Below are 17,601 nucleotides of genomic sequence, written 5' to 3' on the forward strand. Positions count from 1 at the left end.
TAACTGCTAGAGAAAGTAGTTGAAAAAAAAAATTGGATGGATTAAAGGCATGTCTAAGAGGTCTTTTCTGTCCTGTTGTCACATCATTTACCCTCTTCAGATAGAAGGATAAGTGTTGAACTTCAGTTCATCTGAATTCCTCAGCTCTGTCATCAATGCTGTGACACATTCTAATTTTCTGATTCATTTGTGATGAGTAAGCTCTCCCTTTTCTATTCACAATGCTGAAAGTAACCAGTTGTTGTGAGTGAGTTATGATTACTTATTTTCCATTTTTTTATTGCACTATTATTTTCCCTTAGCAGAGCTTCTCTCACTCTTTATCAGCCAGTGTGAATCCCACGTGCGGAAAAGCCCTTGGACAGTACCATTGCCTAGGCTTGGAGTTAGTCAAGAGGAACGAGAGACTGACAGCCCAGACTCCTTTTTTAACCCAGCCAGGTACCTCAGCTGTCAAGTGTCTCAGCTTCTGCACCAAACAATGGGTACAATAGTAGCTTTCCCTTACCACCCTGAAATATCTAGACTGCAAATCAAGCCCAAACTGTCTCCTTCCAAAGGAGACACTTAAACTAGCCTACAAAATTCTTAATGAGGCCAGACTTCAAGGGCAAACATAAAGTGGGAAACACCTAGAAGTACTGGAACTTGAGGGTTATAAATATGCAGACCTCAGAATGGTACAGACTTATTCAGATCCCAGCAGCTGTCTGATTTAGGGTAAGTTTCCTAATTTCTCAAATCTCCCTTTTTCCTCTGGTAAAGTGGAAGTAATAGTATTTACTCTTGTAGTCAGGATTAAATGATATACTGTTAATGCTGCTTTTCAAACTCTTCCAGGGAGGTGATCATCAAGCTAAGGTGAGCATCCAATATTCAGGGTGCCTGGACATCACCTGAAACAGTCTGCTGCAAATGAGGCTTTTCAGTGAGGTCTCAGGTTTCACCCTAAAAAATACGTGCACATTTTGCATTCTACCCCTCAATTTATCCTTGTTTGTTTCACTAAACTGGAAGTTCCATGAGGACGAGAACAGGATCTGTTCTTTTTTTCTATAACGTCCAAGAAATAGTTATTGGATAAATGAGTACATATACAAATAAGAGTTTAAATTACTTGGTCACAAAGACAACCGACCCTCTAAAGAGACAGCCATGTCTTTATTATTTATTTTGTGGCTTTGCACACTCTTGTCACACTGCTCCACCTCCCTGGGTATACCCATATTCAAATTTAAGAAACATTTACTTAAGATGCCTGGAATCACAGAAAGTACTCAGTGAATAGTAACTCATTATCATTTCTCTGCTCACTATTCCTCTACCTCATTGTTCCTAAGGCTCTATAGACTTTTTAATAAAGAAGTTATAAGGGACTAGGAAAGTCAGAGTCTGGAAGTCCTGTAAAGGAGTCTGTGTGTCTCTAGTGACACACACTCACCCATGCAGAGATCCATTTTCTATACATTTCATTTACTCCTGGCTTTAACTCTATAGCAACTTGTTAAAACATCCTAGAGGTGATGAGTAGGGGGACTGAAAGAGCATTTTCTCCCCTCTCCTCTTAGACCAAGGGTTACTAACCTGGAATTCTTGGAAGACCTTCATGGAGTTTGGGAGATGCTTGAAACTTGGTGTTTTTGAAGAATTTCTGGGAAGAGAAATTCTCATAGGGATCTGTATCACCTCAAATGTTGGGAACCATTGCCGTAGAACATAAATGGAAATCAGAATGGACTAATCTTTAAGTTACAGTTAATAATACTTTCAGTTCCTTGGAGATTGATACTATATAATAATTTCTACTCAGAAATCACAAAACTAAAACAAGACTTCACTACAAATCACCCCTTCTCCCCCTCTCTACTCTTGCCTCCCCTACCAGGTTTTAAGGTCTTGATTCATTTTGGGCTTTATAGTTCTATATTCTTGGCTAGATATTTGTGCTTTGAACCCAGCATGCTTAATGAAAATGTTTTTAACCTTATGCAAAACTATTATAGATAATTCTTTGCATTTCAGATGAAAACAATTTATAGACATACAAGGTGAATATCACTTAGGCAGAAAGGGCACATATCAATAAAATAACAATTTGAACTGAACAAAAATAAACCCATGTAGATTAATACATATTTTCAAAATTGCATAGCAGATTGTAATTCAATCAAGAAACGGGGCCTTTTGACATTTATGAATGTTTATAAATTGTATAAGAACTCTGAGATTAAATTTTTAGCCTTAGTATTAAATTTGGGATAGATAGTATTGTTTTTCATTAATACATAAAGACAACAATTATATCCAATAAAATCTTCAATTTAACTTGGCTTTAATTTGTCTTAGACTGCGACATACACACTGTGATTTTTCTCTCCATCTTGGATTCCTGTCATTGACAGCCTGTGTGTCATTTGACATCCAGGAAAGATAGCTTTTCATTCCAGACCTTGGATGTATTAATCAATCTGGATACAGTTTACATCGATCTCTTTTGATCACATCAAAAATTTAATTTTGACTGATTAACTTTTATGAATAAATACTCCTTTCCTAGAAAGGAAAGTTATGCTCTTAGATATAAGAGCATAAATACTAAGTATAGTTCAAAAAGAGCATAATTATTATTGAGACTTACTGGGTTTATAACATGCAACAGAAAAATAAGTGAGCATATTGCATAGATAACCACTAATCATATTTTTCTCCATTTTCTCAAGGGTTGGGAAAGAAAGAAAACTCAAAAAGGTTGGAGGAGGTAGGGAAAAAAGGGAGGAGAGAGGGAAGGAAGGAAGGAAGAAAAGAAGAAAGGAAGGAAGGGAAAAGCTTTTAAAAGATGCACCAGTGAAGTGGTCTAGGATCCTAGCTTGTGGAAGGGACTAGAATGTAGCAAAACTTAGAGCTTTAAAGTTGTTGAGGCTAGTTGGTCTATATATATATGTACGTATTTCAAGTTTGTGTGTACTTTCAATGAATCATACATAAGTTAATTATCTTGCTTAAAATTTTCATTAAGCTCATCAATTTTGTGAAACAATTTAAAAACATTGGAGACGGCCAGCCTCTTGTGTTGGCATACATTATGGTCCAGGCTGCAGATTTTCATCTTAACTCTTCTTGTCCAAAGAGGGGAACAACATACTTCACTCCTGCATGTTCATGGAACAGGGTTTCACCTTGTCCATAAAAGGAAAAACTTTTTCTTTGGAGGAACCTCTATGATGGTGCATTTTCCCAGAAAACTTGCTGAGAAGTGAAGTCTCTAATTGCCAGTTTTCTACTTTAGCCTTATTCTATGCTTTAGTCAGGTCCTTGTACTTGATCTCTTTTAATACAGTTTGTTTTTCATATTTCTGAAGGCCATATGTGAAGTGGCTAAAATCATGGTGTCAGAGAGACAAGAATTCAATCAGTGTATGTTAAGTCCTTGACATATTTGAGTTGGGTCGGGTAGGGAGACCTGCTTTGTCTTCTCAGCATCCTTGTTTGGTTTATTAATTTCTCTTGGATCTTCTGTTACTTCAGTTTTATTCTTCTGTAAGAAAAGCTATCAAAACAGTGGCAAACAGGCCAGTCCCATAATCGCTTATTTGGCTTGTGTGTTGAAGATCACAAAGGAGAATTATCAGACTTGAAATATAGAATGAGAAACTGTTAAGGTCAACTCCTCCCAAACCTGAAGTTTTCATTATTAGAAATGCATTTTGGGGGACAAATGCTTTCGTTTAAAATCATTTTGTCAGAGGGGACACTCTTAGGCTGGTGAGACAGGGTAGACAAGGCAATATCAGTCCTCAGCTAACAATTGACAATACATGGAGGCTTTGAATTTGCCCAGAGTATCTTCTGGGCATTAAACATACTAAATCTACCCTTAAAAGAAGCAAAGTTTATCAGTTTCACTCATCCTCGTCAAAATTAGCTAAGATCTGTCATGCACTACATAGTAAAGCTTTTATCTATTCTCATCAGTACTGCCCAATAGATATTTATGCAGCGATAGAAACGTTCTATCTGTAAGGCAGCCACTAGCCACAGGTGGCTGTGGAGCTCTGGGAATGTGACTAGTAGACTGAGGAACTAAAATTTTAAATATTTTAAATTAAAATAGGTAGATGTGGCTAGTGGCTACTGTATTGAACAGCACAGCTCTAGGTAATGCTCATATGATTTCGATCAGAATGAAGCTGACAAAGAAAGAGGTTGGCATTCCTTCTGTATTGGTCAGATAGCAGCAGGTCACACCTTTGGAAATTTTACGAGGCTGAATCTCCTCTTTCTTGGGCTCCAGGTGACAATATGAGTTCTTACTGCTCATGCTTTAGGAGCAATTAGTCCTGTCTAAACTTAGATTTGCTTTCCTTCTCTCCACAGTATCACTGGGTTTATTTTTAATTCCTTGTTTTGTCTTTGATTTTCAGTTCCTTGACCGTCATTCTGTGGCCTGCCCCTTCTCTTTATGTAAGTAAAAGTGGTTTTTTTCCTTTTCAAAAAAGCACCAGATTTGGGAAATTTGGGTCTTTATTGGCATGTTCTCCAGTTGACATTGTTGTGGTTTCCAGTGCTTCTTCAGTGTGTATTATCTTCTTTTGTGTTTGGAGTCAATGCTGTTGGTGGTTGTAGTAGTTGCCATCATGAGGGGGCTGAAAAGACCAGCAGCCCAAGCCACTGGACTTATATGAAGACTTCCTTTGACTCAGCCACGGCTGCTGTTTGCAAAAGTCACTGCTCTTCTAAACTACAGCTTACATTCTTCAGTCAGATACCAGCCACAGTTGGGCTTTTGCTCCACTGTCAATCAATGGGCAATTATTTATTCTTCAATTATACACCCATCCCTAGGCCCAATAGTTTTTAATTTCAACTTCTAGATCAGAGCTTTCATTTTTTGGACAAAATTTCTAGTATCCTTTTACAGGAGGTACAAGACTGAAGTACAAAACTTTAGTTATTTAGGCTAAAATTGTGTGTGAAATAGTAAAGTACAGAGGAAAAAAAAAAGAAAGAGAGAGAGAAATCATATGCCAGGAGGTTTATAGAAGGTACCATTATTTTTTTAGAAAAGATGGAAAGTCATTTGGGGAGAAAACAACAACAACAACAACAACTTGATTTCAGATGAAAAGAGAGAACATTTATAATTTAAAGCCCAAATCAGGCTGCACTGAGTTGGTTTGGATAAATTTCACCTTGAGCTGCTTGAAAGAGATTCTGGGGCCACGAGCCCAAATAATCAAAGTCACTACCTGAGACACCACCCAAGAGATGCTACAGGTAGTGGCAGTTACCTCACGTGATAAATATTATCAGCATCCTTCCAGCTGCTTCTCACTCTCTGGTGAACGCTGTCCCTTATTCACAGCATACTCTCTTCACTGACTCCTTCACACTCTGAGGTATTTCTTGTGTTGCAATCATTTGCACAGAAAGGAGGTTCCCATGGCTCTTTTGCTTGCGTGTGGCTTCCACTCACATTCCTAGAAGCTGGTTGCAAATATATGTAGGGGAGCAGAATCTTCCAAAGGATGCTAAGGCTAAAGTCTAAAGTGACATTTATTTGACAGAGAAAGGAGATTGATTAAAATCCCCAGAGACTGGTGCTGTGTGTAATGCATTTATACAGCAGGGGTGGGTCCTCTCTGCCCCTGACAAGTCTTGTTATTCCTCATTCTTGGTGTTGATAGAGTGGGTCTGTCAGTGCTTCAGAGGGTGTCAGCGTGCATGCATGTGGTTACCACTTTACGTCTCTGCATCCCGACTCCAGTTACCTAGCACTGCATATTTCTAGTCCTCTGACTGGCAAATCATTTTTGTTGCAGTTCTTTTGTGTAAAAACAGTTCACATAATAGCTTTGTGTTAGACAAGGCGTTAATCCTCACATCACCGGGGATGAATCAGCACCGTGCACTTCTGCCCGCACGGCTCAGCTATTATGACGTCAGCACTGGAGGGCAAGCCTCAGACATAAGCAGTGCAGCAGCCTGGAGACCTGGGTCACAGATTAGAAATCGAGGGGAGACCTTTGAGATAAAAAACGTAATTGAAAGGCTGTCTCTGGCTCATAGGAAAATGTGAAACTGATTCTATGCTATATCAACCATCAATCTCACAGCTTCTAGAGAGATCCCAATTTTTAACCAGAGAGGAGGCTGAGCAAATGACCTGAATGGGCTAATAGCCCATCCACATATCCACTAACCTTTTCCCACCCCCCAGGCCAGGTTTCCTGCTTGCTTAGATTGTTCCAAATCCTGAGACTGCTTTTATTTCAAAGGTGACAGGGCCTATGACAGTCCTGCTGTCCTCAAGTGCCCCACAGACATAGCTGATGGCTCCAGAGGTGGTGCCCCAGGTGCCCATCAAAGGGAGAAGAAAAGTTCCTTGGGGACAGATCAAAACATTATCTCTCCAGTGCTTCTAGTTCCTAGTGCCTCTAGCTCCTAGTGCCTCTTTAATGGCCTCCTCCAGACAGGTGCAGCATTCTGCCTGTTCAACTTTTTTCTCCTCGGCACTGCATTTAGTCCAAAGTCCCAGTCTGGATTTGACACAGATTTCAATAGGAGCTGAATAGCTTCCAGATGTTCCCCCAAAAGTGTTTCATCCCATTAATCTTTAGCAGAGCAAAGAGGAGCCCTCTATAACCTGCCATGCTGCCTTGAAGCAGATAGCAGACTCTCCCTATTTGAGAAACTAGGTTCTTAAAAGGTAGACCTCTCTACAGTTCGCACTAAGGTTCATTCTCAGAACAACACCTTTCCATATTGAAAACTAAATGTTGAAAAGGCTGAAAATTAACTGCCTACATTCTCTGTTAATAAGACATTCCTCCATCGCACCCTCTATCCCTCACTCTTCCTTTCACCCTGTGATAACCATCTAAAGTGCCTTACTGCTGGGGTCTTCTGCCTTCATTAGATTGCTAGTAGGCCCCTACCTGCTTCTAGAAGCTAATACTACTGCTTGGCTTAGGTTTTGATTGATTATCATGCACAGCTCTTCGTTCAGTTTTCAGTCAACAAACATTTATGGAAAGCTGGTCACTATGCTCAGTTCCTAAAGCTGCTATATAAATAAGAAATGCTCCCCATTGTTAAAAATCTCACAGTCCAGTAGGGGAGATATATAGTAAATAAAGGCCATGCCATGTGATAGGCACTGGAATGGAGGTATATACAAGATGTAGCGAGGGGAACAAGAAAGGAGCACCCGCCCGTATGTTGGAGGTGCCCAAGCTGGGCCTGAAAGTCTAAAGCGTGAATTGTAGTTTACCAGGTGGATGGGAGGAGGGGAAAGCAAAAGGGGATCATAATCAGAAAAAAAGCCAGAGGAAAGTCAGAAGGTCTCTGCGCAGCAGCCTCATCCCGAGTTCGTGGCTAGAGCTTGGTGATTGAAAGTGGGCAGGAGGCAGATCACGAGGGCCTTGTATGCCGAGCAAAGAAGTTTGGACTGGAAGCAGCAGGCTTGGGGACGCTTTGAAGGATTTTAAGTAGATTTATGTTTTAGAAGAAGAGCATTCTGGTGACTGAGAAAAGGGAGACCAGATCATAGATGAAAACCAAGGGCCTGAACTGTGCAGTGGGGCTGGGAGTGGAGGGGAGGGGCGATTCGGTAGTGCTGACATAGACATTGACGTTTGCCTAATGCCAGCCTGGCTTGGCCCCGTGCATAATCCTTGCCTTCTAGGAGAAAGGATGATGTGTTGTTTGGGGCCAAATTTCAGGCCAAAATAGACCTTTATGGGACCTTCACCAGAGACCTCAACTTGAGTCTGACCTACCGCTCTCCAGAGATGTGTGTCTCTCTCTCCCATAGTGGCCTTGGGGGAGTAGCAGGCAGAAAAGGAGAGGACATTGCCAGTGTCCCGCTTTTCTCTTCTTTCACCTGAAAATGAAACCATTTCTTAATAATATCCCCCTAAAGTCAATCATTGCCCCAGTTTCCTGTCATTTTCCCACTGCTGCCCTTTTCTGAGGAGAAGTTCCAAGCCATTGAGCTGAATTGCAACTTATGCACAGCCGAGTATTGAAACAATGCAGTATATTTGTTCCTTCTTTCTGAATTAGAGTTCACCATAAGTGTGCTTTTCTCTTGTTCACTTTGGGCTGCCAGGACAATTTAAAGGAAATTTTCAACAGCTTATGTTGCATGTACCATGTTCTTTTTTGCAAATGAGAGGATGTCTGTGGGTGTGTTTAAGTCTTCTCTGTACTACTTTCTGGAGAAAGGTTTGAGGAGATGAACAAGATAAGGAGTAGAGACCTATTGAAAGCCCAGGTCCCTTCAGTGACCTGAGTGCAGAACGTAGGCTGGTGATCAGATGGTCAATTATGTGTTTGTCAAAACACAGTGGGCTGCGTTCCAGACTGCCAGCTTTGGAGGCCCGGCTTCTGCCAACCAAATGTCATCTGGGAACATGCAACACTGGGCACTGTGAAGGAGTTTGAAATAGACCATGCCACAGCCAACCTACTGCCAGTCTTATAGCACCAATATGGCATGCACAGCCGGGCCCCATGTTTCAGAGCTCAGGAATTCACTGTTCTAAATTCAAGAGGTCAGATGGGTTCATGTTTTCAAAGCCTATGTTCTCTGCTTTGAACATTGTGACTTGCTCCTCTGTGATTTCCAAGTGATTTTTTCCAGTCACATCGCTGTGGAAACCACTCTTTTTGTGATGGTTATGAGAGCCTTGTCAATGTCCCAGAGGAGAGAAAAAAAATAAACTTGCTCTGACAATGACTATGATTCCGACAGAGGGATTCCAACTCTTAGGAAATTACATTAAAGGTGCAGAGCTTTTAAAATATCAGGAACCACCTTGGCAACTTATAAAAAGCAGAAGGGCTTTGCCTATTTTATAAAGTGATTTGCATATACCTGCATAAATAATGTCCCCACCTGTACTTTTATGCATTTAGGTTGAATAAATTAAATTCAGTGATCTTTAAAACATTCACTGTCTTTCATTGCTCAGATACCATTTTCAGGACCCTTCCTCCTCATTTTTTTTCCTGTAGTAGTAGTGGCTATTTTTTTCAATCTTTTGACTAATTCAGAGAATCAAAACACTTCTGCAGACCAGCCTACTACAGCCAGGAGCATTACCTCCCTCTGCTTGCACTTCTCTTAGCCTTTCTACCTATTAGGCCATGCTTTCCATATGCTTTTCATAAAGGAAGTGGGGAGAGTATATTACTAAAAGGAAAACACACTGATACACATCTCAGGGACACACTCATATTAACCTTTCTTTCTTAGGCCACTGCCACCACTAACCCTAACCCTAACCCTAACCCTTCAGGAGCCATCCAGCCACTAAGCCATATCAATTGTAACTTGGGCCTTCAAATCAAAGCCTGGTTAGTAGGCCAGCCTTAAACACAATCATCCCATAAGCTATAAGTACTTATTATATACAAGGAATCATATTTAGTGGAGAGTTAAAACATAAACTGGGACATTGCCCTTGCTTGCTCTTAAGAAACTTAAAATTGAGTAAGGAAAGAAGTCGTACTATTGAGTGTTCATATGCGTAGCAAATGATAAATAACAATTCCAAAAGGAATGAAACATTCCAATAAGTACTATAGGATTTCATTCGTGAAAGAGAGCCTTGAGGGCTGGAAAACTTCATGTAAAATGCAATTTAGCTGGGTCTTGAAAAATGGCTAGAATGTAAACAAGATGAAGAATAAAGGAATGGTATTCCAAGAAAAAGCATAAACCTAAGTGTGGGAATCTTTAGAGGGGTACAATAAATAGCACTGTTTTTCCCCACTCAGATTCTAAACCCATTGGAAAATAAGACAAAAGAACTGATGGCTGAGGAACCAAAATTTTTGCCAGAGTCTGGGTGGACAGATGTAACTTAGTATGAGAGGTAAAAAGAGCTCACTGACTCCCATTCTCCCAGGGGAAAATTTGGGTCTGCATAAGAACAACACTTTTCCAGGTCACTAACTCCCACTAGTCTAAGTAGTCAAGGAAGAAGAAAGTCTAAATTCCCGTACTTATAAACTTTGATAGATCAGTTCCACCTAACTGAGAAACATGGACCACGGACTGTCTTACCAACATGATGACTTTCCTCCATGGAGAAGTATAAGGAATGAGGCCAGAGGCAAGATATGTTTAGAAAGCTTCCCTATGGAAACTGGGAGTGGGGAAGAGGCATTCCTATAAACCCTAAGATCCACAGGCTGGAAAACAAGAAGAGGAAATATTGAGTAAGATGAAAATGTGAACCAGAGCCAAGAGGCCAAATAAGGCTCTCATCTGCCTAAGGGGACATACCTGAGGTTGAAACCAGTAGTCATAGAATTATTGGAGACCTAAACTAAGGGATCCTTTTCAGACTCTCAAAGTTACCAGAATCAGAATCCCAGGAACAAGCAAGAAATGAAGATAATGGACTAAAACCTAGTTGGGAAAAAAAATACAAAAACTCTTATCTTTTGTTAAACTAGTAATAATAATAAGAAATAACATTTGTTGAGTGCTTGCCTTTCTTTAGGTACTGGACAAAATACTATTAATGGTTATATGATTTAACCTTTTAAACTACTCTTATTAAATAGATGATGTTATAATCCTAATTTTGAGGATAAAATGGAGATTTTGTATGTTTGAGTAATTTTTCCAAGAATACCTAGGAAGTGATAGAGATAGAACTTGAATACAAGACTATCTGTCTTAAAAGCCTTGGCTGAATTTCATTAAACACAAAGTAAATGTCTACTAAGTGCTGAAAGTATAATAATGAGCAAAACAGACATGGTCTCTGCCCTACTGGAGTTTATAATTTGGGGGATGAAAGACGGATATTAACCAAACTGTCACATGAAAGAACTTATAACTGCAAACTGTGCTTTCTGTTATGACATTAAAATGCCAGGTTTTCTAAGAACAAATATAGGAGGGGAATACTTAATAATAATAATAGTAAATATAGGAGGGGAATATTTAATAAGTGAGTCTGGAAGTACAGTACAAGCTTCCCTGAGGAAGTGACATTGAGCTGACATCTGAAGATGTAAAATAAGAAGTGAGATTAGGTGGTGGAAGAGGTTTCCAGGCTGAGGGAACAGCATGAATGAAGGCCCTGAATGTAGCAGAATAGAGAGAATGAGGTGAAAAGCAGCCAGGTTGAGGCTGAAGAGATAACACAGGGCCTGATAATATCAGGATCTTTGTCGGCCATATTAAGGACTTGCCTCAGGGCAATAGGAAAGCAAATTTAAGAATGAAAGTGGCATGATCAACTTTTTATTCTAAAAAGATCATGCTACTCTTGTACATTTATCCCAAACAAGCAGAAACATATCCACACAAAAATCAAAATATATGGCAGCTTTATTCATAATAGCCCAAAACTGGAAACAACCCAAATGTCCTTCAATGAGTGAACGGTTAAACTGTAGTACAGCCATACCATGGAACTGCTCAGCACTCAAAAGTAATGAACTCTTGGTATGTACAACAACTTGGATTAACAGCAAAGGTGTTACACTGAGTGAAAAAGCCAATTTCATTTATATAGGATTCTTGAAATGAAAAAATTATAAAGATGGAGAACAGATTAGTGGTTATCAGAGATTGGGGAGTGGGGGAGAGATGGAGCTGACTGTGGCTGTAAAAGTGTAGGCCAGAATAGTCTTATATGTAACTGTATTTGGACTGTGGTGGTGACCATGCAAATCTATACATAAGGATACAATAGCATAGAACTACATACACACACGTACATGAGTGCATGCAAAATGAGTGAAATCTGAATAAGGTGGATGGATTGTACCAATGTCAATTGCCTGACTGTGATATTGTACCATAGTTAAACAAGATATTATATTGGGCCAATATATCAATAATAGAGGGGTAGAGGGTATACCAGATCTTTCTGTATTATCTCTTACAATTGCATGATAAACTATGATAATTTTGAGATTAAAAGTTAAAGATAAAGATCAAGCTAGTTTCATTATGGTAAATGGTCTAGAAGGAGCAAAAGTAAGGAGGCTGCTGTAATAGAACAGACAAGAGATAGACTAGGGTAGTGACAAAGGGAATAGAAGAATAATAAATGGAATCAAGAGTTAATTCAGAAGCAAAATATACAGGATTTTCTTATGGATTGGATGTGGGAGATGAAGGAGAAAGAAGTGGCAACTATGACTACTGGTTTTATGCTTGTAGAACAATATGGAGGATGGTGCCACTCAGGGTTATATGAAACACGAGAGGAGAACTGGGGTGGAGAAAAGATCATAAGATCTGTTTTTAAAATGTCTAGTGTCAGATGCTTTTGATAGAGATAAGTGATCATATTGAGTAGGCAGAGGAATATATACAACTGGAATTCAGAAGTAAAGCAAAGGCGAATGAAGCTGTTGGCATGGATGATAATTGCCTAGGGGCAAGGTTAGATTGAGAAGAAGGCCCCAACTGGGACTTGAAGAACTCTTAATATTTAATCAGCTGGTAGAGAAAAATGAGGCTGTGAATATCCTCAGAAGGAACGGCTAAGAGGTAGTAGGAAAATAAGAAAACATTGGCACAGAAGCCAAGAGAAGAAGGTGTTTCAAAAAGAGTGGTCAGTAGCGACCACTGAGAAGTCAAGTGAGTTAAGGACTGAAAAATATATCACTTAATATATTAATCTGGAATTATTGTTGACCTTAGCAAAAGGTGGCTTGTTGAAGAGGTAGAAGCAGTAATTTATTCGTCATAGGATGAGGAAAGCGTAAGAAGTGAAGAAACAAAGGCAGCAAATATGTATCAGTCTTAGAAGTTTTACTGTAAAGGAAAAGAAAATGAGCTAGTATAATATCTTTGGAATGGGGGAGTGAGGTCAAAAATTGGGGAGAAAAAATGGAGATACTGGCATCTTTATATGCTTAGGAGAATACAGTAGAGAGGAGAGATTCAGTGTATAGGAGAGACAAGAGGATAGGATGATTGGTAGTGGAAGACTCCTGATAAGGACAGAGACATGGAATCCTGAGCACAAGTGGAAGGAGAGAAGTAGGGACATCTCTTCCATAGTTACAAGAAAAAAGAAGGAACGGTAGGGATAGATGCGAGCCATGCGTACGTTTGGTACTGAGAAGTTGAGAGGTTTCCCAAGTGATGGCTCCTAGGGAGCAAGGTCCTGCTAAGAATAAGTGAGGAGGAGATTTGAGGAAAGTAGAGGTTTAAAGTAGTTCTTGGGACAAATGGGCAGTAGGTTAGCCAGAAAAACAGCAGTATTCTCCTTGGCAGTGTGGAAGGTCTAGGTGAGCCTGGTGGGTTAATGTGGTACCTGTCTGTCTTGTGTGATTTTCTCCAGCAGTTCAGTGATGAAGCAGTTCAGTGATGAAGGTGGAAGCTCAGAGGAGATGTGCACTTGAGTTCAAATTAGGATGGAGCTTTACCTAATGTACATGAAAAGATATTAGAGTTTTTAGCTTCGTTTTGGTTCTATTAGAGGCCAGAATGAAAAGGCAGTGAAAGGGCTCCGTTCAGTTCTCTAAGCATCTGGTGAGTACCTACATTGCACCAGGCACTGTGTTTGGTACAGAAAAAACAGTCTGGTGAAGTTTAAAGGCTGCCATCTAGTCCAAAAGGCCAGGAACAGGTGATTAGATAACCTTTACCAAAAGACACAGAAGCCCATGTCATTACTTTTCTTTCTTCTCCCCGTTCCTTCCTCCCATCCTGGCGTTACCCAATTATTTTCTTGCCTTCTCACAAAGTATCTACGTCTGCCTTATTGCCAAGCCTCTAATATGCATCATACAAATATGAGTGGCAATTCTGATTTCACCCATCATCATTTTGCTAAAATACGGTCATTTAGGAACAATTAGATCATCTACTTGAAGTGTGGTATTGGTACCGTGTGAATTTTCTATAAATTTTAAAAGCTTCCCTCTAACTATACAGAAAGGCGATTTATTTAAAAGAGGGATGGAGAGAAGAAGAGTGGGTAGATGAGAGAGAAGAAAAAAAATAAGAAAAAGAAAGCTAATTATCTATAGAAGACCTTATATAGCAGCTCACCCTTGTCATTCAAGGGAGCTCCCACTTGAAATGAGTAGATGAGCCTCCATTCCTAATGGTGGCCTACACCGTCGGCTTCCAAAACAGCTTCCAGACCTGGAGACGTTCCAGAGTGCTATAGACTAACTAAATTCCAGCTTCTGGTAATGTAAGACAAGATATGAAGAAGACCTGAAGAATATGGAAATTCCTAATTCCAGTAGCAGTAGGATTCCTCACTCAGATTATTCTAAGCATTATAAAGCGGTGGCTTACAAAGAGGTGGTGGTAATGACAGCTCTCCTTTATTTGAACACATTCCATTCTGCTAGATTCCCTTTAGGAAATGACATTAGGACCATTTGACTCAAAACTAAATTGCAGATACATCTGGGGTAAAATTTGGCAGTGGCTGAGCAAAGCAGCTGTATTTTTTTAATATTTACTTCTTTCATGATTCTATAATTCATACTTATTGTAAAATATTAAGAAGGTATAGAGTATGGAGAAAACATCCACAATCCCACTAAACAGAAAAAAGCTATTATGAACAATTTTTTAGATCACCTTCTAGTCTTTTCTCTGAATTTTAACATAGTTGAGCATACACTGTACATATAGGGTTGTATCCTATTTTTTTTACTAACAAGTGCTTCTCAGTGTAATTACATACTTTTTGTAAATGCCACCATAATGTCTGAATAATTTTCTATCATATAAAATCCCCAGAATTTTCCTAACTATGCTCTAGGTATAGATATTTGGGTTATTTCCAGTATTTGAGCTTTTATACTTTAAAGTCTTTTAAGGTGAGAACTATAATGTGTCACCTGAATTGTCAAACTTGGAGGAAACTTGAGGCAGGCAATGATGCCACCCATTCAAGAGAATGGTCACCCTATTAAGAGAGTTACTAACTGCTAAGACTATGAAACTCATATTTGAATTTTTAAGTAGTTGTTGCGGAGTTTAAGCTTTTTTCCCCTAAGGTTAAAATTCTAATTTTTACTTCTAAAGTATACATTTGGTTTGGTTTGCATTTGTTACAATGATGATATAAAAGAAAAAAAATCCATTCAAAAATCTCACTGCCCAGAGATAACCACTGGTAACACTTTGGGGAATATATTTCCAAACATATCTATTTATCTGTCTCTTTTTCTTTCTCTTTGTCTTTCTCTTTTCAAAATGAAAGGAAAATCTACTGGCTGTTTTGTAATCTTGTTTTTAAATTCAACATTGTAATAAGCATTTTCCATGTTAATAAATATAGATCTACATTATCTTTTTGACAGCCACATTGTACTCCAGTGGAGGGTAATTTATTGAATTAGTCACTTATTGATGGACATTTAGGATATTTGGAAATTTTTTCTAACCAAACAATGCTACAGTAATCATCTCTATACATGTGTGCTTTTTTTTTTAAATTCACTTGCCTGATTATTTCCTTAGGATAAATTTCTAGTAGTGGAACTGCCAAAGTGAAGTTTATCTACTGCTAAACTGTCCTGCAACAAAACTGTATCAATGTATACCCCCGCCAGCAAAGAAAGAGGCTGCCCATTTCTCTGCATCTTCACTAATTCTGTAATTGTCAATTGAACTTTTTGCCATAGAAGTGAAGACTTTCGTACTGAGGGTATGAGATGCTTTTTCCAAGCATACAATCAAGTCTGAAAACTTAAAGAAAAATGTATTAAATTTTATTACATGAAAATAAAAATCACTATGGTAGAAAGTATTTTTTAAAAAACTGGGGAAAATATTGTGACATATGCCTAATATTTTTTTTTTTGGCTGAATTTTTCACTGATTTTTCTGTTGTTTTTTTTTAACATCTTTATTGGAGTATAATTGCTTTACAATGGTGTGTTAGTTTCTGCTGCATATCCCTAATATTTTAAGAGTAGGTATAAGTCAACAATGAAAAGGTGAATAATACAGTAAAAACTTGGAAAGGGCAAATGAGCAGCCTCACAAGTGTTTAGCCGTTTAGTCTCATCCTCTGCTCAAAGGCAGTGCTCCTCAGGCCCTGTGAGGTCACCCCCAGCACTGTTTCCTGTGCTCTGCACGCAGCCCACACCCTCACCACCCTCCCAGCGAAAGCTGTGGGAAGAGAAGCACTACTCAGGGGACCCGCGGAGTTCCTGGGTGAGGCACTGATAGTACTTCCCTTGGTAACATACATTCATGTTTATTTGACATCACCATCCCCCAAAGCGGCAGGCTAATTGTTCACTCACATGAATGTGCAAATGATCATCTGAGCTCTGCCATCAGACTCTAGAATCAGTCAATTATTGGGAAGGGAAAAATACACACTGGCAACATTGCTTGATCCATGTCTCCAGGGCAGAATTGACACTATTCTTCTACCAGATGTAGATAGAGATTTCTGGATGTTCTCATAAATAAAGTGCTAGAGGCCATGTCATCAGTGTCCTCCACCTTTCCCTCTCTCTCTCTCTCTCTCTGACTCCCATGTGTATTACTACATACTTAATGAAATGGAATATTTATCAGCAACTTCAGGGAAAGTAAAAGACGCTAGAGAGGCAGAAATGCCACACTGACAGCATCAGCCCCTGCCCTTCACGGTGCAGACTGACAGAGCATCTTCCCTGTGTTTGGGGATAGAGAGCATCTGATTCCCGGAGTGTGTACCCCAAGCCTCTCAGAGGGGCAGGAGTTGTGCAGTGCTGTTCTGAGTGGTAATTGGAGCATTCCTTCAGCACAAAAAGCTCATTTGCAGATGATAAGGGATGGCACGTGCTTCGGGGCATCCTTTCTCCCTCTTTAACAGAAAACCATGTCTGAAAGTCGTATGCAGTGCCTTAAATCCTTAGGTAGTGTCCAGAAAGGAAGCAGAAAAGAGGCAATCATGTTCAAGGTTGTACAGAAGCTCCTTTAAACCAACCACAAGCTAAGGCAAATGGTAGGACCCAGGCCTAGTATATGACTCCTCTACCTGAGCAGTGAAACTGCCCAAGGTGGGAGCACATGACTACGAGCTAGGTTTCAGTGATGCCCCTGGAGCAGTTAGAGGCCGCGCTGCCACTCTGCCAACTCAGAGTGCCGAATGTCTGGCTTTCTTAATGATGCCCCTTAGAAAACGTCACATATTATACCCCTCCCTCTATAACATAGCTTATTCTCAGAGGCCAAACAGGGACCCAGTAATGATGGTTAATGTTGAGTGTTATTAATTAACGTTGAGTCTTCCTCATGTTCTTTCTCACCCTTTTCTTTTCTTCCCCAAACATGGTTGCCAATTTAAAGCTGGGCAAAGGTGTGTATATAGGGTATACATTATATATATGTATGGTACATATGCCACCTACTTATTCAAAGAGTCTTTCTACTCTCTTGCACAGGAGGTCTTTGTAGTGATAAAATTAAGGTTTTTTTTTCTTTCGTTGGATTCTTCTTTTATGCACTCTTTCTGTAGTCTCTGTTATTTCTCATTTCTTCTAATGTGAGCTTATTGAAGACAAATCAGGCATACCTACCTTGTTCAGAGAATCATTTCCAGATTATTTAAAATGGACCACCTTACCTCTCACACTTTGGTAGGGTAAAAC

The 17,601-nt window shown here is 39.5% G+C and overlaps 1 protein-coding gene across 12 annotated transcripts in view; it reads left to right on the forward strand.

Moving 5' to 3' along the window:
- Nucleotides 1-17,601, forward strand: part of ZBTB20 (zinc finger and BTB domain containing 20) — an 821,511-nt gene that overhangs the window by 626,809 nt on the left and 177,101 nt on the right. For 8 of the 12 annotated variants that reach the window (XM_049709898.1, XM_049709909.1, XM_049709900.1 and 5 more), the window contains one exon: nt 4,422-4,461. The exons of the other annotated variants lie outside the window; for them this stretch is intronic. The gene's annotated coding sequence lies outside the window, so the exon portion shown is untranslated. The remainder of the gene's footprint in view (nt 1-4,421; nt 4,462-17,601) is intronic. 12 annotated transcript variants of the gene reach the window in all.

Source organism: Orcinus orca, chromosome 5 (genome assembly GCF_937001465.1).
Source record: "Orcinus orca chromosome 5, mOrcOrc1.1, whole genome shotgun sequence".
Taxonomy (NCBI): Eukaryota; Metazoa; Chordata; class Mammalia; order Artiodactyla; family Delphinidae; genus Orcinus; species Orcinus orca.